Source organism: Rhinolophus sinicus, linkage group LG12, assembly GCF_036562045.2.
Source record: "Rhinolophus sinicus isolate RSC01 linkage group LG12, ASM3656204v1, whole genome shotgun sequence".
NCBI classification, from domain to species: Eukaryota; Metazoa; Chordata; class Mammalia; order Chiroptera; family Rhinolophidae; genus Rhinolophus; species Rhinolophus sinicus.
Window position 1 is genome coordinate 10,698,848 of NC_133761.1, and position 24,914 is coordinate 10,723,761.

The 24,914-nt window shown below is 40.0% G+C and overlaps 1 long non-coding RNA gene across 29 annotated transcripts in view; it reads left to right on the forward strand.

Annotated features, from left to right (window-relative positions):
- Positions 1 to 24,914, forward strand: part of LOC109443351 (protein LRATD2) — a 530,125-nt gene that overhangs the window by 414,424 nt on the left and 90,787 nt on the right. The window contains exon 7 of one of the 29 annotated variants that reach the window (XR_012490843.1): positions 16,190 to 16,682. The exons of the other annotated variants lie outside the window; for them this stretch is intronic. This is a non-coding gene — a long non-coding RNA (protein LRATD2). Of the gene's footprint in view, positions 1 to 16,189; positions 16,683 to 24,914 lie in introns of those variants that run through there. 29 annotated transcript variants of the gene reach the window in all.

The following is a 24,914-nucleotide window of genomic DNA, read 5'->3' on the forward strand; positions in this document are numbered from 1 at the left end:
TGGTGGATAAAACGGGACTGAGGGAGCTATAGCCTGGAATGTGTTTGGAGAGGGCTTCCCTGAAACCAGGGAGCATTATCTTGACAGAACGTTGCAGAAGCTCTAGACTTGGCAACGAAAGGTACAGCCACAGTAGTCCTGTGAACTGGGGCTAAAAAGAGGGGCTATAAACATCCATCTGTGGGACAATCAACCACCCCCAAATGCTCTGAACCCAGAAGAACAAGTAGCCATACTTTTTACTCTCAGTCAAAACAATCAGGTAGAATAGAGGTATTCTCAAGACTGGGAAAAACATGGATTTCTGGGAGTCTACCGATGGAACCCCCTCTGGAGTCTAATGCTACCTGATACATTGGGAGAAGCAAGGTCATGGATACCAGGCTCTTCATCCTCAGAAAAATGCTTGGTGCCCATGGAAGGAGTGTACATTCTAGTATTGAAGGAAAAATAATAAAGACTAGATAGAAAATAGATAGATGATAGATATATAGATAGATAGTAAGTAAGTAGATAGATAGATGATAGATAGATAGATAGATAGATAGATAGATAGATAGATAGATAGATAGATAGACTGCATTTCTATGCAGAGAAATAGAACAGTACGACAGAGCAAAGCATGACTAGATCAGATGGGCAATAGACTTACTGGGGTGATCACTTTGTGAGGTGTATAAATGTCTAATCACTATGCTGTTTTGTACACCTGAAACTAATTATATATATATATATATATATATATATATATATATATATATATATATATCTTCTAAAACTTAAAAAGAAAGGATGACTAGAAGCTAGGGAGAGAGAGGATCCTACTGTTAGGGTGGTCAGAAACTGCACCTCTAGGCTGAAACCTGAAAAATAAGAAAGAACAGCCACGTGACGCTCTGGAGGAAGACGACTAGGCAAAGCAAAGGACCCATGCGAAGGCCCTGAGATGATAATGAGCTTGATATGTGTTTCAAACGAAAGAAGACCAGTGTTGCTGAGAAGTAACGAGTCAGAAGAGTGTGTTGGAGAGTAAGGTTGGAGAGGTGGGCTGGGCCAGTCCATGAACAGCTGATAGGACGCGGAAAGGACTTGGGATTTCATTTGAAATGCAGTGGGAAAGGTTTAAGTAGGTGAGTGTATTAGATTTGTGCTTGAGTGGGTTTTTTTCCCTCCTGATATCAACCAATTCTGACAACAACTTGGTGTCCTAGAATTCAATTCCATCCTGTTACTAATTACCTGGAATTAGACTCCAGTGTAACACGTCAGACTCCACAGGTTTAAGGGTTCAGTCCCCTAAAACTGCCCTCATTTCAGATGCCAGTTGCAAGTATCAGGTCCCAGGTGATCCATACTTCTGTTCAACTTGGCTATAAAGTCAGGGGTTCCCACTCACAAGAGCCAAGAAACACTTTACTTAATTACTATTCCTTCCTTGCTTAATATTACCAGTTTATTACATAGCACAACTCAGGAACAGCTAGCTAGACACAAGAGATGAATAGGGAAAGATATGGGGAAAGAGACAGGGAGCCTCCATTCTCTCTCTGGGCTCAGCATCCTCCCAACCTCTCGATATGTTCCCAACCCCAAACTTTCTGACCCTCTTTATTTAGGGTTTTTCTTATATCAGTTTCATTACATAGGCTGGATTCATTAAATCACTAGCCATTGATGATTAATCCCCAAAGGTTGGGGATGAGGAAGAAAGTTCCAAAGCTTTCACCAAGCCTTGGTCTTTCTGGTGACCAGCCCCCACCTTGAAGCTATCTAGAGAGCCCCAGCCATCAGCCATCATTAACATACAAAAGACACTCTTATCACTCAGAGATTTCAGGGCTTTTAGGAGCTGTATGTGCCAGCAACAGAGGACAAAGACCAAATATTTCTTTTTTATTATACCACAGTGCTTTAATAGATGTGTACAGAAAGGGTTTTAGGAAGGGCAAGAGTGAAAACAATGGGGCACCAACTCAGAAGCAATTGGCATCATCTAGGCAAGTGACCAGCCTATGGTGCTTAGGCTATGGTGGTAGCAATAGAACTGACTAATGGCCCTCTGGGTGGACACTCCTAGTGGTGGTGAGCACTAAGAATATGGAAACCATGGCCACATCCCGTTCTTGAAAAGTCTAGGTAGTTAAAAAATCCTTCTTTAAGCAATTTGACAAGGTGTATCAAGACTGTTGCAAATACACACAACTTACTGTCATAGAACCGGAGATATCCCTGCTTTCCTGGATAAATGCTACAGCCCCTCCCCCACATAAACCACCCATAAACCATGTTCCTTGGTTCAGCAAACCCACTGTAAATAATTCATCCTAAAGAAATATTTTAACAACAAAAAAGAAACTCAAGTAAATGTGTGAAGCTATTTATTGTGGCATTAATTGTGAGGGGGAAAAAAACCTTAAAATCTGGTCATAGGAAGATGATAAAAAAAGTTATGGTACTATAACTCAGGGGGTTTTTATGCAGCCACTAAAAATGTAAAGTATGAAGAAATAATTCATCATAGAAAATGTTTGTGATAGAATATAAAGCAAATAAATATGACTGTAGAAGGCATGTGAGCTTGTATCCACTTTCTTAAAATAGGTCTGTATGTGAGCAAGGCTTGGAAAGGAACATGGGGAGAAATTAATGTGCTAAAGGGGCTCAGGATGGTTTAAAAAAAAAAACAGCAAAAAAAAAACATTTTCCATAAAATTTACAAGCCACTGGTTTTGGTTTTGGCTTCTGAGAGATTTCATGTCCCCTTAAGAATGGTTCCAAGACCAAGGAAATCAAGTTGCTCTCTGGTAAGTAAAACATAAACTTCCCCAATAAATTTAACCATAATCCTAAATGAATCAGAGGAAATTGCTCCTCTTTGGCATCATAAGTCTTTCAATGGAACCCAAGGCCAAGGATGAGAAGATACAAATATAAACCTGAGAAAAAATCTAGAAGCCTATATGTCATTTTAATGTCTTGGAGCAATGAATACACTCTTCGAACACTTTTCTCCTCTGGACTTCCTGCTTCCTAATGGAGTAAAAAATGCAGCTCACTAAATAACCACTTCTTATTCTTCCTTGGTGCATGTAAATGGCTCTAACATGGCATAACTAGAATTTCAAAGAGAAGTCAATGAGGTCTGTTGAATGTGTTGCCTCATGTAAGATCTCCTTGGACCAACACACTCCCTAAACATAAAATTATAGAAAACAGAGAGAAGGCGACAACTTCAAAGTAAGAGCGTATGATACAGGCTGTTTTGACACAGAATAGGGGTGTTCTTAAAATGAAATCAAGAAGGGATTTGGTAAGAGTTAGTCTTAACACAATTCTTTTCCCAGGTCCAAATGGCTATAGTAATTACATGCCCTTCCCTATCTAACCTTGTGACACAGACAAAGCAAGCATTTATCGAGTGTGTGGTATTCTTAGAAATCTAGAAGTAGGAGGCACGTTCTTTGGAATCAGTGTATTATCTCATGGCCATGAGAGATTCACACCAGCATCAATTAGAAAACAAACCAAGATGTATGTAATGACGTGTTCATCTTTATTGGGAAGTCACATGGTGTAGGGGACAGAACTTCCTTCAGAATCACAGACTTAGCTTTAAATTCCAAGTATATCAAGTAGTAATTAAGTGACCTTGGATGAGTCATTTTAGTTTCTTTGAGCTTCTGGGTTTTGTTTTTTTGTTTTTTGTGGGGTTTTTTTGTGTGTTTGTTTCTTTATTTTTTTCTGTAAAATGGGAATAATAACAACAATAACCAGGCCTGGTGTGTATGAGAAAAAATTACCTATTGCAGTGAAGATTTTCAGGTTTCAGAAAAATGTCTAGGAAAAAATGCCTATGGTTTTTGAATTTCAGGCAGAGATACGAGAACACAATTACAAAAGTAGTTGGCATATCCTGAGGGTCAAAATAACTGCCTTTTTAAATATAACAATGGAAACGGGTACAGGAATTGATGAAGCGAGCATCCAAATCTTTTTGTCACCACAAGAAGCAGGTGACATGAAGAAGTTTGGGGGAGGCTCTGAGTTGCTTATCTACTCACCTGGGACTAGTATAGGCTAAAAGAATTCACTTGTACACTCTACCTAGTGTCATAGAACCAAGGAAATCTCCACTGTCTTGGACAAATGCTATGGCCCCTCCGCCCCCCCAGGAACCACATGTAAAGAATGAGTCTACAGAAAATTTACCTCATTTAAAAATTGAGGATTTATCAACTAATAGTCATGCTCTCCAAAATACAAAATTTTACTACATAAAAAAAAGAAGAAAGAATGAAAATAAAGGGGAAAGAACACTCACCAGAAAAATATGGCCATGCAAATTGATGACAGATGAAAGCTGTCATCAGACTTAGCACGATGAAAAGAAATCAAACAATCGGCCCTTTAAAACAATGAGTATAAAGGTTTAGTAATTGAAAATGAGTAAGTTCTAGAGCTCTGTGGTACCATGCTGAGCTTGTAGCTAACAGTACTGTATCGTATCCTTAAAAATCTCTTATGAGGGTAGATGTAAGCATGACATGTAGAAACTATATAATCAGCAGAAATTTGGAAGGGGTGAAGATGTTGGGATTTTATGTAAATATGCTGAGTTCCTCATATTACATAGCTGAATTCTTCAGTAATAATAATAAAAAATATGTTTTAAAACCAGACCAAGGGTCATGAAAAAAAAGTGTAAAATACTTCTGGCGTTTAACCATATAAAAAGATGCATATTCCTGATAAAATGAGATACGCAAAACATCTCCATATAAGGAGAGTCTACTCCATAAATGTCAGATTGGCAAAAATTTTTAAAAAGAAACTTAACACAATGATTTCACAAGTGCATTTGTGGTGAGAGTACAAATTCATATATGTTTTATGAAGAGTAACTTGGAAATACCTATTAAATATAAAAATGCACACCCAGCAAATGCACTCTTTGAAATTTATCCTACAGGTATTTTTGTGCTTTGAAAAGTGATATATGGATACCACAGAATTATTGGTAGAAGCAAAAGTTAGGCAACAACTTAAATTTCCATCAGTAGAGAATTTGTTAAGTAAATTGTAGTGCAGCAAATAGCAATGAAATAATATGCAGCCGACAAACAAAGGAGAAATTACTCTATGTACAAATATGGAATAAATCTCCGAGATATACTGTTAACTCACAAAAGGTGCAATGTGTATACAGTAATGCAGTGTGGTTCTGTGTGTGTGTGTGTGTGTGTGTGTGTATACATGTTTGTTCGAATATGCATTTGAAAACTCATAGAGTATCCCAGAAGGAATACACAAGAAACTAGGAACAGTGTTTCTCTGGAGAAGGAAATGGGTGTCTGGGGGACAGAAACAGAAAAAAGAGCTATTTTTTGGTGCCCCCACCCCTTGATTCTGCTAAATTTTTATTATCTGGTCAAAAAAATTGATTCCTTAAACTATTGCCTCAGGAAATTGAGACCAAACCAGAGAAAGGGAAATGGGAGTTTTCATTTTTTTTATTATAAGCTCACTTTTATATTATTTGATATAACGTGTTATTTTTATTTTGGTTAAAACAAATTAAGCATAAAAATAATTTTAAATACTGTGTTCTATTTAAAATACTCAGTCCCGCTATTCAGCTGTTTGTGCCAATTTTCGGAGTAGAAAATATGTCACTGTAGCTATAATAGAGACAAAATGTTCAGCATATTATGGGAACACAAAAGAGAGATCAATTAATTCTGCAATCAGATGGATGGTTACCAGGAAGCTCAGAGGTGGAAAACACAGGTTAAAGGAGCCCTTAAACGATGTTAAATTCACCAAACTCCTATGCAAGAGCCTTGTAAGTCACGGGATACAGCACGAGCAAAAACATGGAGGTGCACAGAACGTGTCATGTTTGCAGAGCCACACGTGAGCTGGTGGGCTGTGAGGGTAGGAATGGCACTGGAGGAATGGCTGGACATCAGCTGGAAAGGGGGAAGGGGAGTTGGAGGGAATATCACAAAAGGCCTTGAATGCCATACTAAGAAATATTTACCTTATTTAATCCATCAGTTGATCCTAAACGTAAGTGGTTATCAGAATTACCTGGGGGAACATTGTGGACATACAAACCCTAAAACCCTCCCCCATACCAATTATGTCTGACTTTTTGATAGATAGACCTGGGAATCTGTAATTTAAAACTAAAATCCCTCTGCTTCAGCCATAGACAAAGGGGAATCATCAGAATTTCATTTGTGGTGTCTTGGAGCACCAGTCTGTGTGCAAGCAGAGAGAGTTAGAACCCAACATCCCGTTAGGGGGTTGGTAAGAATTTATCATATGTGTAGTCTCACTTCTTCTACCTGCCAGGCTGAAAATTAAGATCTCTGTCCAGGTACTTAAAATTCTGAACTCATTCTTGCCTGGGCTGTGCTGAAGATGGGAAAGGAATGGAAATGGGAAGAAAGTCAGAGAAGAGGAACAGCTGATGTTTAATCTACTACCTTTTTTTCCTCTGCCCCTCGCTCCAAACATGCTCATTATGTTCATGCTGTGAATACCTAGTCAGGGAGAACATGAAAGATGCCAGGGCAATCAGGCACATGTATTCAGGTTTTCCTCAGAAGCAAAGACTCATTTCCCTGTCTTATTAAAACAGCAATAACCACAACCCATAACCAATCCATGTCCTAGGCATCAGATTTTGTGTGACCTTTTGGATAAATGATTCAGTTGCTGTCATCAGGTCCCAGGCTGATGTTAATTACACAAATGAGGCTGGCCAGAAACTGGCCCGCACGGATGCTTCCAGAATCCTCCTTCCACTAAAAGTTTTGCTTCATCGATTCAACCCATATGCGTATCTGCTGAGCACAGAGATAATGAAGATGCATTAGACACGGGTCCTGCCCTCAAGGACCTCACTCTTCCCTAGTGATCAATAGATCTGCTGTGATTCTAGTGCCGTGTCAGATCCCAGCAATGAAGAGCCACTATGAAGTGGTAACAACACGAAGGGTGGGTCTTTAGTAGAAAAATCCTAGTGAATTTCCGTCTCAATTTAAACACAAAATATTAAATTGAAAAAGAACCTTTGATATCATTTCATCCAACCACCTCAATTTATAGATGAGAAAATGAAGGTGCAGAACAATACATTGTTGTTCAAAGTTACACAGCGAAGCTCAAGCTGAATTCAAATGTCATGACTTCCACGCTGAACCTTGTAGGCTGGGTAATTACAATTTCAAGTCCCAATGCCATAACTAATCTGCCTGAGTAGAATGTGTGGGGGGGTAAGGCATTAGATTCACTTCATGTCTTAAGGGAGGTGAGACAATTCAAGAACTTTAAGTTACTAGGATGGGATAAATTGACCCACAGGAGGGAGATTATGACTTGAGCTTATTCACATTTCTAATTTCTGCATTATTGAGTGTCTATGATGAATGATAAGCAATACAGATAAAGTTCCAGCTTTCTCACTTGAATATACCCAATTATCTTACATAGGACACATGGTAGTGAGTGTAGTTAATTGTGCTTATTCGCACCTGTGCTAGCTCCAAACCTATACTCGAGTTGGAGTCTCAAAGCATAAAACAGAGATGACAAAAGAACAGCATGCATGCTATCTCTGTTCTGTCCCCTCTACTTGGCAGACATTAATCAACCACAGTATTCCCCACTATATTGTACAGAGACCTTAGAATCCTTCCCCCACACAACTCTAGACAACTACTGTCCATCTATCTAAGATGATAGACGACTCAAAGTTGCATGGATTTTGCCCATTTTCCTTCCAAAGTGAATTGGCTACCACCATCTGTCAGGGAGGCACTGAGTTTGGGATTGAAACTGAAATACATAAAATCCATGCTTTCTTGTAATTTACATATTAAAGGAGCTATAGATAGATAGATCGATAGATAGATAGATAATATATATTTTATATATTTTCATAACACATATAATCCCTGCCTAAATCAAAACCTGAAATAGAATTGCTTAAAGGATAGAGTAGAAGAGGAAAAGCAAAAGGACTGTTCTGTTGGGTAACGCATGCGCACTCACACACACGTACAAACTGGTTATGAGACTGCCCAGAATCAATTCAAAATGATTCAATACATGTTTATTGAGTGTCAGTACCATGTTGGATACGGGGTATACTGACATGAATAGATGTAGTCTCCATCTTCAAAAGTGTCCACATCAGATTGGGAGAGAGTTCTATAAACAGGTAATTCTTAAACAATATAATAGTGTTATAAATGGATACGCTCCATGACTTCAGGTAGGGATTATGATTATATTTTTCACCGTTGTACACCCAGAACTTAATATCACACCTGGCTTAGACTCAGTAATATTTGTTGAATGATCAAGGCAGAGATCAGAGTACTTAATGTTTCTGGAATAAATGAGCAAAAGCCTTAAGGAAAAAGTCAAACTTTTCCTGAATCTTGAGAAATTCAGTAAGAATTTCCTAGGTGAAGAGGCACGCTTAAAGAGAGAAACTCTTTGCTCCACAATTATGATGGAAAACAAAAGAAGCTATTTGTCCTTCATTTGTTCATAGCTAAGATAACAATTATCCACCTCCCAAATGATTGAAAAGAGTGCTTCATGAATATATAATAAAGTGGAAGGTATAACTGTTTTCATCAAAGCTATTGTATCCCATCTTTACTTGTGATGAATATCCTAGAAACCCCCAATTCAACAGTGCTCACACATTTCACCTGGGCACATGCTCTCAGAGTAATGTTTTATCGGGTTTCTTTTGTGGAGCACTAATTAAAATCAATTAGGGTGACATGTCATTTACTGGCTTGGTATTACCAGTGAATAACAAAGAGACGGAAAAAAAAGACTTGGAGGGTAATAACGTGCTACTTGTTTTTACTCCCTCAATTGCAGATGTCTGTTTCTAATGGATGAACAACTAAAATTTGAAAGCACTTATTTCAAGCATAACTAAACGCCTTCCATTAAGCAGCTATATTAGAGATTTGAGTAACATTATCTCTCCTTCAAATGCGCTTGAAAGAATCCATTCCTGGTGTTTTTTGTAGAGAATATCTTCCGTCTTCCTTATCTTTGAATTTGATAAGCTTTTGATAGCCGATGCCCCACCACTTTTGTGCTTGATGTGTTACTCTCTTGTGTGGTGCATTAATTGTTTTATGTGTGCTAAATCATGTGTCTCCAGAGAGCTTGTAGGTCCAAGGCAAAGAGATCAGGCCTTCAATTTCCTTTATGTCATACATAAGAGAAAGAGAGGGAACAAAGAGAATAAAGGAGAGAAGAAGAGAACAAAGGAAAACAAGGGAAAAGAGAAAAACGAAGAATGAGACGTACGTGAGCATTGGACATCTATTATCTTCCATGCGTGGGGTTATGGGCATCTATAGAACATATTCCATTTGCTCCTTTAAGAGTACTGTAAAATAAGCACTTTTTTCCCTCTCTGGTGATAAGGACACTGGAACACAAATTGGTCACCAGCTGAATGGTAGGGACAGAATAGAAACTCACATCTGTCCTTCATGCTTACTTGTCCTTCTGAAGGAAGTTAATTTGGATGAGCTGTCTTCACTCTCATATCCTGTACTTGTCCTTTTCTTAGTGTGCTTTGCACGGGGACCCATGTGCCCCTTCAAACGTCTCCTGGTTGCCATGCTGTTTTGGTGGCTGGGTGTGAGAAATAAAATATTATCTCATGCTCCTCTTTCAGATTTTTCCCATTGAGTGTCAGTTTGTGAGTTTATTTGAGTGAATGTACATTCTTCATTTCATTTATAAAATATGCCATGGGCTTTTCTAGGCCCATTCGATGGGCTAACATACAGGATGCCCATGCCATTTTCAGATAGTTTATATATTCCAATGATTCATTTCCTTTGACCTTTTCTTCAACTCTCCTAGTGTCACTATTCCTCTTTTAGCAAGTGTAATTTTATAATTTTTAACAAAGCAATTTTGTAAGTTCCTGAAGCAATAGATATATGTGTGTATGCATAATTGAAATTGATCAAATGCGTATATATTACATATTATATACGTATATATATACATATATATGTATATATATACATATATAATAAGTTTTATATATATATAAGTTTTATATATATATAAAACTTAACTATATCACCCATGTATAAAAGACAGCAATAGTCAAGTTCTTCTTCCTCACTTACTAGCTATAAGACCTTGGCTTCCTTCACCGTAAAATAAGAGTAACTACTATATCTAAATCTGGCAGAATTTATATAAAGATGCGTCATATGTGCATAGTAGAATAGCACGCTATAATTGATCTTCATTTCCTGCCATTGTTCTTCCATGGCTTTGACCATGAGCTGAGAAAATTAATTTTAATTAATTCTGGTTAGAGCTGTTACATCCAGGTGAGCACTGTTTTTCCACATGACTACACTACGAGCCTGAAATTTATTTTCAACAATCTTTATTTGTTCAACAAAAGTGAATTGGCTACCACCACCTGTCAGGGAGGCACTGAGTTTGGGATTGAAACTGAAATACATAAAATCCATGCTTTCTTGTAATTTATACATTAAAGGATATATAAATATATATATATATATATATATATATGTTCTAATATATATGTTCTAAAAACACACATATATATGTTCTAATCACACCATTAGTTGTCTAATTAGAATACTCAGACAAGCTTTGGTTGAGAGGAAAATTCCCATGAGTGCTTATGAAAAGAGTTGACCCAGCCTGGGGCGATCAGGAAAGACTTCTCCAAGAAAGGTTCTCTTTGTTGGAACGTGAAGGATGAGTAGCAGTTAAATAGGAACACTGGGTTGAGGGAGAAGGGCAGGAAAGCAATGACATCAACAAGAAGGGAGCCCTAGGAAGGTATAGACCATGAGGAGAAGGAAGAACTGAAGAAAGGCCGTGAATCAAGAGCACAGATGGAGAGTTAAAAGTAGAGAGAGACTATTGGCCAACAGTGACTCGTTGGAGTGCCGTCTTTGGAGACAAGATATCAGTTTTCCCTCTTCCCTACAATGATACACATCCTTCCCATGTGCAAAATAAACTCATTCAAAGATGGCTGCAACAATGGCTTCCATCCCACAGGCTCTTCTGCAAAGTGAACTTGACACTCCCCCATCAAGAGGGAGAATACGTTTCTCTATTCTCTTGGCTTTGAGAGAGCCTATGAAGCTTCGACCAACATAATATGGTGGAAATGAGTCTATGCCAGTCCCATGTATAGCTCTGCCTATTCTGGAAGTTTCTTCTTTGCACCACCTTGGAAGCTAACCAATATGTCAGAAGTATGACTACCTTCAATCAACTATGCTGTAAAAAGTAAAAGCCAAGGCCCTAGAGGATGAGTTTTGATGTAGGAAGAGAAAAAGGCCAAAGGACACCAAGGTACCAGGCATGTGAGTGAAAAGACCTGGTGGACGTCTAGTCCAGTTAGTCCTTCAGAAGGTTCCAGCCCCAGCTGCCATCTGACTGCAACCATGGGAGAGACCCCATCTAAGAACCACTCAGCTGAGCCCAATCAACTCCCAGGACTCTGACATGTAATAATAATTTGCTGTTTTATGGCCCTAAGCTCTAGAGTGGTTTGTTCACAGTAAGAGATCACTGAGAAGGCTAGTGATGTGATCTTAGGAAAGCCACGTAATGTATCTGAGCTTCAGTTTCCCCAGGTGTCACAGAGGAGACACAAAATAAATATTCCTTCCCTTACCATCATTTATCAAGGCTATAGCAGAGATTTTACATTTGTTTTGCCATTCTTATGCACCATCTGTAGAGAAAGGATGAGCTTCCTCTTGCTTTGACAGGGAAATAAGAAAGCAGAGGCATGCATTATTGATGCACCTGAACTTTTCCCACTTCTCCTTGAATGACATCAACCTGAGTATCTTTTGCACCATCGCTTCTATATAAGGATGAAAGACCAGCTGCCGGCGCTCCATCTTACTTCTTTCATCCTAATGGAGACCTCAGAAAGAAAAACACATTGCATTCACATACCTTCCCTGGAATCCAGGGCCTTTCATGCCTCTGACCTTTACATATTCGTCTGCTTTTAAAAGAGGTAACCTCTTCCAAAACATTGTCAGTGTGAATACAAAAACAAACAAACAAATAAACAACAGACTGTGGAAATCAAAAAACTATACATCCCTCAGACTATGACTATTGTAGGCAGCAGGTATTCAACAGATATTAAACAGATGCAGAAAAGAAGGAAGACTTCTTTCATTTTTATTGAAAAATTATATTTCAAAACTTCTATTTCTCAAAGAACTTTCATGAAAAAAAAAACACCACATCCCAGTCACAGGGTGCTTGTGAAAAATGCAGAATCAGAATCTCTTGCAGCGGAGGCTGGGAATTTGTATTTTTAACAAGCACCCACCGTGATTATTAAGAGCAGTAAAATTCAAGAACCGTACTCTAAGTTCCCAAGTTTGATTTGGAAACTATTAAATGGTTAAGACTGGGAACAATGAGACCCAGGAAAAATTTAGAAATTCTGGTGCCTTGCATATTTCTTTGCAGAATGAATTATGTCTATGGACTTCTTCTGCACTTAAGGATATAAACACTACAGATGGTTCACTGAGTTTTTAAATCTGTTTTTGCTTAATTTGCCTAAATGTAAAACAAAAATGAGAATGCCTTGTTATAATTTCCAAGGCTTCAGTGATCGTGTTTGTTTAAGAGCATGGAGAGAATGTAACGGTAAAGAGTGAGTACTTCTTTCCAAGGTAAACGAGGATGAGAACTCCTTTGACTTACCAGGCTCTCTATGTGAAACGAGGCCACTGAGCCCCATTTTCCTCATCTGCCAAGAGGATTTCTATGAGGATTACTTAAGGTCACCATATTGCACAACTCACACTGTAGTCTGTACGGTGCACAGTTTGAACATCTGCACGAAGATGTCCTTTGAGTGAGTGACCCAATATGTGTGAAGACTTGCCATATACTGTATGCACAGTAAGGGATTCTGACGTGAGGTGTTGATGGGATGGAAAAATAGAGCTTCATTTGGGCCTATGAAACAGGAGTCGGAGAAAGAGACTGTGAACATATAAAATTGTTTGATGGAAGCCATTGCTCAGTAAGCTAGCTGGTCATCCCCCAAACAGATGCACCTGTGTGCACAGGCTGCCCCACCCCCACATACACACATTATAGAGGACATTTTTGGTTCCCACCCATATTTTAAATGCATTCTCTTTTCTTCTGGAAAAATCCCTTGGTTTCCATTTCCGGACAGATCTGCTGCTCCTTCAATCTGGATATGTGGTCTGGGCAGGGCTCCATATTCAGCTACAGGGATGAAAGGCATAACCCATGCCTTAGCTAATCAACACACCGCCTTTCCTTGGGGTGAAGGGGAGGACCCAAGCTGTACCAATCAGGATCCATCTCAGGACTTGGATAAGTGCTCCTAGGAAAGGCTCTGGCTTTCCCTTACTGGACCTGCACTGGGATGGGATGAGGCAGGGGCTTTTGCTGCTATTTGATACTAGGAAGTGTGAGCTTAGAGCTGCTCAGGGAGGAGGGGAACACTGGAGTTGGAGGTCTGGATCCTATGGTGCCTGAAGCAGACTTCAGCTATGTAAATTTGTCAGTTCCTCTTTCTGTTTTTGCTTAGGCCAGGCTGAGTTGTTTTGTCATCACTTATAATTCACAAAATTAATACTGTGCACAGCAACCAAACCCATTGTTTGATTACCTTATACCAGGGTTTTACTCTGTCTGCTGTTTGCTAGTTTTAATTGCTTTGATACATAAATTTCACTATGGGGAATCAATAACTTATCACCCATACCAGGACATTTTGGAGAGTGAAAGGGGTACTATTTATAGACAAAAGCATAATTCAAGATAAGCTGAAATATATGATCACCCTAATTTTGACCAAAGGGTCAGATTGTTGATAATTTGAAGACACAACCAGTGTCCATTTTTAAAAATGGGTTTGCTTTACAATGCTCATCATTATATTCCTGACACTTAGAACAATGTCCAGCACAAAGACGATACTCAATATTTATTTAATGAATACAACATTTCAAAAACATTTCAGTATATTCATTCACGTACTTCTGCAACAAATAGTTGAGTACCAAGCACTGTTCTAGGCACAGGAGGTGCAGATGTGAGCAAGACAGAGAAGATTTCTGCCCTTCTGGAGAGTTTTATTCTTGGGAAGAGGGACCAGACAATATACAAGGAAGCAAACAAGTGCTTTTTGGTCAGGGTACGTGCTGTGGGAGAAATGAAACAGCAGCATCAGAGGAGAGAGAGACATTTTTAGATAATATGATCCAGGAATATCTCTCTGAGGAGTCGATATTTGAACTGAAACGGAGTCAACCGGGCAAAGAGCGAGGGGAGCTCCCTACAGCAAAGATTAGTTCTCTGTCTGCTACTGTCACTGCTCTGCACCGAACAGCATGACCCACAAGGTCATCCAGCTGTTGGTACTCCAGCAGCTGCCAGGGGATCAAGGAGATTCCAAACTGGTGGAGGCAAGAAAGTATAGACCTAGGCACAAGGTGAGAGCCATAAGCATCTCAGGATGGGAGAGGCTAGAGCATCCTGGGATGGGGAGTGGCCACAGGGAGGGCCTTCACAGAGGAGGAAGTGAGATGCCATGGTTCAAGGCTCTGTCTGGGATCAGACTCTGGGCTCAGGTTCCGGGTTCGAATCCTGCCTCTTCTGCTTATCAGTTTTGTGACCGTGAGCAGATAATCCTTGTGAGGTTCACTATCTCACCAGTAAGACTGGGGTAATAATGACAGCATCCCAATACATACTCAGGTCTCAGCACAGCATCTGAGAAACAGTAAGTGTTCAGTAAATAGCAGCTATTATTATTAAATAGTAAGGAGAGACAGTAACAACTGAAATATGTTCGGGAATACAAAAAGAAATAAGAAGCTAGCCTTTCCCCTTAGGAATCCCATTGCGTATTCATCGTAAGGGGAATTCACAAACATATTCACACCGAATGCCAGTCTCTGAGGGCTTGATGGAGGTGTTCAGCCATCAATCCAACTAATGATAATATTTTCCAATTATCAGGACAATAAATTAGTTTAAGATCACTTTTTTTTTTCCAATTTCAAGTTTTCCTCCCAGATATATTTTTCTTAAACTTTGGACATCTGCTCCCTCAAGTACTGGCAGATGAGAAAATAAGTGAACAAGCAGCAGACAAGCATTACCAGAAAAACTCGGGAACAGCCGATCGTGTTTAGACCAACAGCTTGTTCTTTTCATGGACATGTGTACTCAGGTTGTGGTTTTTAAGTCATACACAGATTGTCAGATTGTCTGGAAGTAAAACTATTCCTATTGCACAACCCGGAATTAAATATATCAGCATCTCACCGTGTTCTTCAAACAGTGCCGTCTTCCAGACGCTCTGTCTCCTACATGAGTTCAAGAACCACTCTAGAAAAGTTCAAAGCCCTTTACAAAAAGCTCTTAAGTCATCCTCTCACTGTCCTAGGAGCTGGGAAGAGGAATGTGGCAAAGGTACAGAGTGGGTGGGTGGGTGGGGGCAGTAAGAGAAGGAAACTAGGACACTGTTGTCTCCTTGAAAAAGAAAGTGAAATTCAGGAGATGGTTAATGGTTTGCCCATGGTCACTCAGGAAGTTGACAAAAAAACCTAAAACCAAGAATGACATCTCAGGGACTAATAATTCATACAGGTCTCTGCTGTATGCATAAGAATTATTGAGTCTCCCAAGAGAATGATAATAAGCAGTGTGATTTAAGAACTCGAACTGCAACGTATTTTGAAGTTTCTAATCCCAGAGGCATCTTTTACCTGTTCTCTAGTAAGATCCACATGAAAAATGCCTTGATATGCCTGCATGCATTTTTTATTGCCACCCTACAAAATCACCACAAATGTAGTGGTTTAAAACAACACATGTTTACTATCTTACCGTTCTGAAGACCAGAAGTCCAGCATGGGTTTACTAGGTTCAAAATCAAGGTGTCAGCAGGACAATGTTTCTTTCTGGAGGCTCCAGGGGAAATTCTGTTTCCTTGACTGTTCCATCTTCTACAGACTGCCTGCATTCCTTGGCTTACGGACCCCTTCCTCCATGTAGCATCTCACTGACCCTGCTTCCATTGTCACATCTCCTTTTCTCATCATAGCTGGAAAATGGCCTCTGCTTTTAAAGACCTGTGTGATTATATTGGGCCCAACAGGATAACACAGGATAATCTCTCAATCTTGATGTCCTTACTTTAATCACATTTGCAACATCCTTCTGCCATTTAAGATAAGATATTCACTGGCTCTGGGAATAGGGATGTGAACATCTTTCAGCAGCCGTTATTCACCCTCCCACAGTATGCCTTTGGCCTGAAAGATTCATACCTGTCCCACACGCAGAATATATTCATCCCATCTCAAGTTCCCCCAAAGTCTTAACCCATGACAAGATCAACTGAAAGTTCAAAACCAAATCAAATCAGCTCAAAAGTCCCAAGTCTCAGCACCTAAGTCATCTAAAAAGTCAGGATGAAGCTTTGGGTATAATCCATCCTGGGGCACAATTCCTCTCCATCTGGGGGCCTGTGAAACTCAGGAAATAAGTTATTTGCTCCCAAATGCAGTGTTGGAAAAGACATAAAATGACAGTTATAAACATTCGTGTTCCAAAGGGGAAGAAAATGAAAGGGGAAAAAAGAGTCAAGCAGTTTTGAAATCCAGCCAGAAAAACTCCATTAGGTTTCAAGGCAGGTGAATAATCCTCTGAGATTTGTGCCTCCTCGCCCTGGGCCCCAGGCTCCCTACTCTGGGCTCACAGTTCCACCCGCTGGGCTCACGGTTCCACCTGCTGGGCTTGAGGCTCCATCCTCTGAGTCATCCTTACTTTTTCATAAAAGGTAGTGTTTACTTGCAGCTGAGTGGTTTATCAGCTTGTTTTCCGTGAGTAGAAGGTTGAAGATTGGCAGCCTTCATTCGTTTAGTTCTCTCCTTCATTCCAAGCGTTTCTGATACTATACACTTCTCACGAACTGTGTAGGTCTTCTGTGTGTATCACGTGGATTCACACACAAGTCTCATCTGTTCTCAGGCTCTCTGAAACCTACCCAAGGTTCAGTTCCCTCCGTCTACCCCAGTTGAAACAGATTCAAGATTCAGTGTAGGGATGGGGCTCAAAACTCCCCTTGGGAATATCTACCGATGTCCAACCCTGTTGCTTCCCTTTGGGGTATTCCTTTGGGATATGTATTATGGCAAGAGAGAAAAACTATTCTCATACCCTCTTTTATTCATAACTTGGCTATTATCTATAGTATAACAATCTATGCTTCATGACTCCTCAGGGCTCTTTGACTTTTGAGACTCAAATCCTGGATTTTAGCCTCAAGGAAAACCACTGCTCTCTCTAAAAGTGTGGCTCCCACAACTAAAAGCCTTAGCTATGAGTCTTCAAAAGTCCATTCAACTACTCAGCTGACTTCACCATTCTGCTCAGTGTATTTAGAGAATTCTCACTGGCTCCTGCCAAAGAATAATGATACTGGGCAAAGAGAGCCCCACATAGAAGCATTATTATCTGTTCGTAATCAGATTATATACTGAAATATGTTATGTGATTCAAGTGTCTTGGTAATTCTCTTGGTAAAATGGAATTAGTATTTCCATTTTATCATTGAAGAAATAGATATGCAAAGCATAAACAACTTGCCCAGGTCGCACCACTTAATGAAGTGTCTAAGTGTATATTCAAAACTCAGTCTGTCTAACCTCAAAATGGGCTAGAGCGAGCAATTCTTATAAATGTGCAATCCAAGTAATTTTGCCAACCCTCAATTTTCACATTTTTCAAATGAAAATATAGCTCATAATCCCTCTCCCACAATTCCAGAATCCAAAAAGCTTTGAAAACTAAAATTGTCATTGGTATTATTGTTTGCAAGTTTGCTGCCAAAATTAGACCGTAACTGAAATTTATGCCAGTTTTTTCTCAGTGCTTCTACCAGTTGCACGTGCATCTACTGTTAGCTAATATTTTTATGGCATTTTTTGGGTTTTTTAAATGACTTTTAATTGTACTGTGAAAATTTTCCAAAAAAAGAATAAAGGTAAAGATACCCCCAATTAATAATAAAGAAGGAGAAAGAAGCATTACTTTCATCAATAGCAAAGAAAGGAGAGCTATTGCAGAAATCAAGGTGTGTCTGTGAGGTCACTTACCATAAAATATAATGTGGGAACCACCACCATATATAACATTTTACAGGGACAGTGACAACAATGCCCTAAAGAAAAATGAGTGAAACATTGCCTTGAGGAAAATATGAAGATCTTGATTTGGGATTTATTAGATTTGAAAACAATAAAGTGATTGTATGCTACTGACTTGCTTGCTGATTGTAAAACCAGCCAGGCTATTCCATGAAGGAGTAAACATGAAAGGTGAGTGTGAATATTCAGAAAGTTGGATGCAAGAACTTAGCTAGTGCCATGGTGTAAAATATTGGAAAATCTGTGCTGAAAAAGCTTCTGTTGATCATGAAGCAGCTGAGAATCACATGTATAAATTAGCTAAGATTATATCTGATGACAATCTTAATCCTTAACAAATTTGCAAATGCTGATGAAACAGCTCTATTGGTGCTGTTTCTAGAAAAATCTTAGCAATGGCTGATGAGCGAACTCCCGCAGGTTTTGACACTGAGTCCAGGGTGACTGTTTTTACATGTGCCAGTTCTACAGGAAAGATTAAGTAGACAGCGATTGGAAAAGGACAACTTCCAATATATTTAAACGATGTACAAAGTTGTCTGTCATTACTGTGCAAACAGGAAAATGTGGGTGAGCTGATAAGTACCTTCTAATTGATTTAATACATACTTTGCATCTATGGCTGGAGGTCATGCTAGTCAACCTGGACTGGGAAAAAAAGGTAGAATTTTATTGTCCCTGGACTTTATTCCACCCATCCCCCTCCTAAACTTCTTGGGGAAAATAATGTTTTTGCCCTTTAATTTTTCCTCTCAGTGTTACACCTGTGAAACAGCCTTGTTGGTCAAAAACATTTTATACTCCAAGGAGGGCAAGCATAAATTCCCCTCCATCTTATGTTTTCCTTTAGCTGAATCCTGCGGTTAACAAAGACCCAGGAATCCAAGACATTAAAAGAGTTGAGGTTGCCGTTTCTATAGTAGCTAATGCTTAGGATACTGTTGAAACATCAGCAATGACAAATGCTTGACACAGTCTTTGGACATCGGAGTGGTTGAAAATGAACGTGCAGGTGAAGACGTCGAAGGTTTAATCAGTCACAAGAATCGGATCATGCCAAATTTCATGGATGACACTGACACTTCATCAGCTGAACATGTCAAGAACTCACAAGAGGCTGACGTAGAAGTTCTGAATACTGGCACTATTGCACACTCCCGGAGGGATGGGGAAATTGTGGAAATGCTGCTGAATACAGCCACGCACGAGCTCAGTAGTAACAACAATGAGGATGGCATTTTGAACCCAGAGAGATCTCATGAAGATATGCACATACCTGATACGGTGGGATTCTGTTGTTGTTGTGAGTAATTGACAGAGTTCACTTCCGTTGTGAGTTATCTCTATTGACTCCACTTATTTCTACAACTTTACACTAAACACCTGAAAGATGGCATTAGGGGATATGAGTTCTAGAGTGATGAAAAATAGGCCATGGAATATTCCTAAAACAAGTATCTGGAGAGGGCAGAGTCATATCACAGAAGCTCTGCAGGAAAGGTTTTATTGCCTGTGTTTTAAAGATAAGTAAACCAGAGAGCACAATGGTTGACTTATCTTCCCGTCATTGCCCCCTTGGTGAGTGGAAAAGGCATAAACTTGAATCCAGATCTGTTTGATACGAAAGTTGTGCTAATTCTAACTTGCCTTTCTCCTCTGTGCCACACCACGTGCGTGCAAATTACTGCGATTAGTATTCCAGCCCCACAACTCCATGAGTAAGGATTCTAGGGCTATCCCTCTAATATTCACAAATGTCCCAGTCACCCAGCCATCTGAAAGTTAACTCTTTAAAGAACCTTCAAGATAAGGGCAAGTGGATGGTTGGAGGCTCATTTAACCTCTGTTCTCAGCTCCACTCTTTCCCTTTCCTTACTCTGCTTTCATCCCTGCAAACTATACTTCCTGGCATCCCCTGCCCACTAGCTTCTCAGGAGTTCCATCCAGTGGAAAGCATTGGCAAGACATCTGAAGGTTACAAAAGGAGAGACATCTGAATAGTCCTGTTCCTCTCCACTTTGAGAGGTGACTCCAGCATGACTGCAATTCCTCTGTAGTCCAGCACCCCTCAGGCAATGCACCCTGCCATTGGCTCCAGTGCTCACTGGTCTGTCCTCCAAAATGCCACCTCCTGCCAAGAGACACCAGCTCTAGAGTCCTGGCCATACTCTTTCCTCCCATAGCCTCAGCCCTACGGCTAATGGCGATTTCCTACAAGTGTTCATCTTCAAGTTGTCTCACCTTCCTGTTTTCCACTCTCCACACACCTATTTGACTAGATCCCACAGTTGACTACCTGGCATGGACCTGTTTTCCTGCCTGGCTACTGACTGGTACAGAACGACAGAACAATAGTTGTGACACAGGTAGTTTTCTGGGGGCTCTGACACAGATTTCCTGGAAACAGAAGAATTGATGACAAAGAAGAAATAGCCCTGGGGTAGGCTTCCAGAGTCTGGATTCAAGATCCTGAGCCAAACTAGCTGTTGTGACTTTGGACACATCATTTTCCCTCTCCGGACCTCAGCTTCCTCATCTGAAAAATGGACACATTGACACTTTCAAGTCTTACGAGATTTAATTTCTAGTTCTGGTCTATAGTTCTCAGAGGCACCACTGCACCCTTGCAAACAGTACCTGCACTGCCCTAATTAGCCTCTGAGACATTTGCACCTTCTGTACCCATCTACAAGGCAACAAATCAAGGGTGCCATGGGTTCCTGGAGTCTCCAGAGCAGAAGCAGTGTTGCTCCTGCCATTTTCTTTTTAACCGAAGCAGAAGCCTCATTCCCTGCACACCCGCTTGCTTCCTGCCTACTCCCCTCAGTCCCTCTCAGGGAGCTGACTCTGAGAGGGAAGACCTGTTGCCAGGAATGTACCCAGTCTCTTGGCTGTAAGTCGTGAAAAGACCATCCCATGTACTATAATTCAATAACTCATTGTGAACCCTGGGAACAATGATTTTTGCCCTGAAGATTTTTCACTCAGAATTCAACTAATTGGTTATGATAATTAGCAGAAAGGTAGCTGTCTATTGCTCACTTGGGAGCAGGCGAACTAGAATATTATAGGTAGCTACCCCTACCCAATGCCACACACAGGCGAGTCCAGCAGACATCTTGGTTAGCATGCAGGGCCTGTCAGCTTTTCTAAAGCCATAATTTTTTTGAGATGCACTTCGGTTTCACAGAAGCTTCCTCTGAGAACCCCGGGCTAGGCCTAGCAGCTGGAAACAGGGGCAAAATATGGACCTGCCCCTGCAGAGACCCCAGAAGAGCAGAGTCTCAATCTATTTTTTAAACCGTACCCTCTTTGTATAGACATAAACCTTTCTTTTTAACCCAACATTTCAAATGAAATTGCAAAGTGAAAAAGCCAATGCTAAGATATTTCAAAAAAAAAATATTTTTTGTCATAGAATCACATCAAAGAAAACCTGCTTTCTCAAACTTGGCTATCCCCATCTCCCAGGAACTATAATACATCTCCCCAGGGTAACTTCATCACCCCTACCCATGCATGGTTGACAATCATTGATCTGGAAGAAAAGGACGATATCAGAGCTTTCAGCATGAAAGATGTATGTTTCCCCCTTGGGCTTTCTCAATTTGGATGCACAGAGGAGCCATGGCATGGGGGAGACAGCGCAGGCTTTGGTGTGGGCAGATCTGAGTCCAAGTTCCAGCAGCTCCGCTCTTGTTTCCAAACTTAAAAAATAGCAAATGCCCACCTGATAGGTTTGTTGTGAGGATTAAATGAGATGTGTGAACTGATGTATGAGGTTGCTAATACTACATAGAGGCTTTCCTACATTCAGGGGCTGGAGCGAGTATTTTACAAGCCCATCTACTGCTCACAATAACACTATAAGACAGACACTGCTCTCCCATTTTACGTAAGGGGAAACTGAGGCTTCAAGAAATTAAGTCCCTTGCCCAAAGTTCTCAAGGTATTAAATGACCAAGAAGGGAATTAGATCCAGACCTGTCAGACCCCATAAACAGTGTTTTGGACCATTATGTTCTACGCCTCCCGACACGCATGTTAGCTCCCTTCCCTCTGTCAACAAAGCTAACTACTTCTGCTAACACCCACCACGATACGATTATTTCTATAAGAGCAGTTGTATTCGTCTGCTTGGGCTACCATAACAAAATACCAGAGACTGGGTGACTTCAACAACAGAAGTTTATGTTTTCAGGTTCTGGAGGCTGGAAGTCTAAGATCAAGGTTCCAGCCAGTTTGGTTTCTAGTAAGAGCTGTCCTTCTGGCTGACAGATAAATGCTTCTCGTTCTGTCCTCACATGGCCTTTCCTCGTTGTGTGCGTGGGAAAAGAGAGAGAGAGCCCTGGTGTCTTTTCTGGTAAGGACACTAGTCCTGTCAGATCAGGGCCCATCGTTATGACTTCATTTAACCTTAATTACTTCCACAGGGGTCCCCATCTCCAAATATAGCCACACACGGGGGTAGGGCTTCATCATATGAATTTGCAGGGGAGACAGACACAAGCATTCGGTCTACACCAAAATACTGGGTTAGTTCACCAGTCTACCCCCTGTGCTTAGAACTCCCTAAGTTCTAAGAAAATACTGGTTGAATAAATGAATGAGTTAATAAATGAGGGAGCACAAAATAAACTTGAATTAATATAGGACACTGACTCTAAACCTTTACACCAGCAGGGATTCCTTTTATTAATTTCTTCCCATGGGCCCTGTGCTTTGATAAATTTCATCTTCCAAGCTGAGACTAGTAACAAATTGGTTTTTCCCATGTTTAATTAATCAAAGACAGATAAATTGCTAACCAGTACTTCTAATCAGCATGAAATATGTAAGCACTGTAACTAGCCTGAGGTGTTTAATTTCAGGCTAAAATAGATACAATAACCAACCTGTTGGCTTAGGTGACCTTCCTGCAAGCAAATGAACAATCACTCCTAAGATATCGAAATTCAAAAACTAGCTTATGAACCTGTAGGGGGCTGGGGAACCCAGTTTGGGAAACACTTCCCTAGTACAATCTATGTCATACAACAAAGTGGCATCTTATTGAAGGTTTGGGTTCCATTGTGAGCAGTTAAGAAAACACATGCATTTGGTCAAAATAACATTTGAAAATGCATTCAATCGCCCAGATTCAAATACAGATACATACACTCTTCTGCATTAGTGTCTGCAAATTTGCAGTGTGTGCAGTAATACGCAGCCCAAAATCGAGTGTATTTGTGCCAACCATTATTAAATATTGTGATATATAACTATGTATAATTGAATATCCAGGATACATGTGATAGAATTGATAAATTAGAAGTACATGTGATGACAGCATCATATTTTCATATATGCAAAATAATCCATATAACAAATATTTAGATTGTAAAGAATAATTAAATAAACACCAGTGTACTTTCAACCAGGTTTAAGAAATAGAACATTGCCAAGAATTTTTAATTCCTATGTTGCTCTCCCTATTAGCATTCCTCTGTTTACTCTACCGTATCCTGCAAGCTTAACGCTATCCTGCATTTTGCTTTGATTTTCAATTTTCACACGTTTGTGTTACTAAACAACACATTGCTTAGTTTTGCTTGTATTTGAGCTTTATATAAATGGTGTCATATGGTATGTATTCATGTGTGATTTACATTACGTGAATATGATTTTGACCAACATTTTGTTTCTGTGTGTCTGCATGTGGCTGTAGTTCATTCATTTTCACTGCTCTATAGTAAATCATTTTTCAACTTTAGGTGTTCCTTTTCCTACATTTAGTCATTTTTAACTAATTTAGACATGTAGTAGAAATGCATCAACATAGAAAAGTAATACTAATTGCTGCAACAAACAACCCTCAATCTGAGTGTCTTTAACAAAATAAAAGTTTCATTTTCTACCCACATCAAAGTCCAAAGCAAGTGGGCAACCCTGCTGGGCTGCTCTTCTCCAAGAAGTAACTCAGGGATCCAGGCTCCTTCCATCATATGACACCAAAATCTTTAACACTGGCCTTCTGGGAGCCATGGAAAAAGAAAGAACAAGAAATGTCTCCTGGGGTGCAGGAGAGGCTGAAAAATGCCTCTTGTGCCCAGAAAAGAAAATGAAGTTGGCGAACATCTCCATGGTCTTTGTCACATTTTAAATGCTGTAAAAGAGTTCACTGGGTTTAGAATGAGAGGACTGGTTTGAACAGACTTAGAAAGTTGTCGAATCTAGCTCTCCTTATTTTATCATTCAGTGAATACTTCATAGCACCAATGACATGCCAGGCAATGGTCGAGTGACAGCTATAGCCTCTCTGATGAAGAACTGCCTGCCCATCCTCTGCTTGGGAACAAACCAGGGAGCTCCCTGGCCCCAAGGAAGCAGCTCCCATGTTTGCACAGCTGGGACTGACTCCTATTCATAATGCACATAGCAAGCATTTCCAAGTGATGACAAGGTGTGCGTTTGTGCACAACGACAGAGGACTCAAGATGACCCCCAGGCCACATTTGTAGAAGGGGTCATCAACGTTGAAGTCACCTATGATGATGGTAAGTCTATATTCTGAACTTGACACCCCACTGTGACTTTTCTTTTTTGTTCATGTTCCAACAAATTGTCATATAGTGTTTT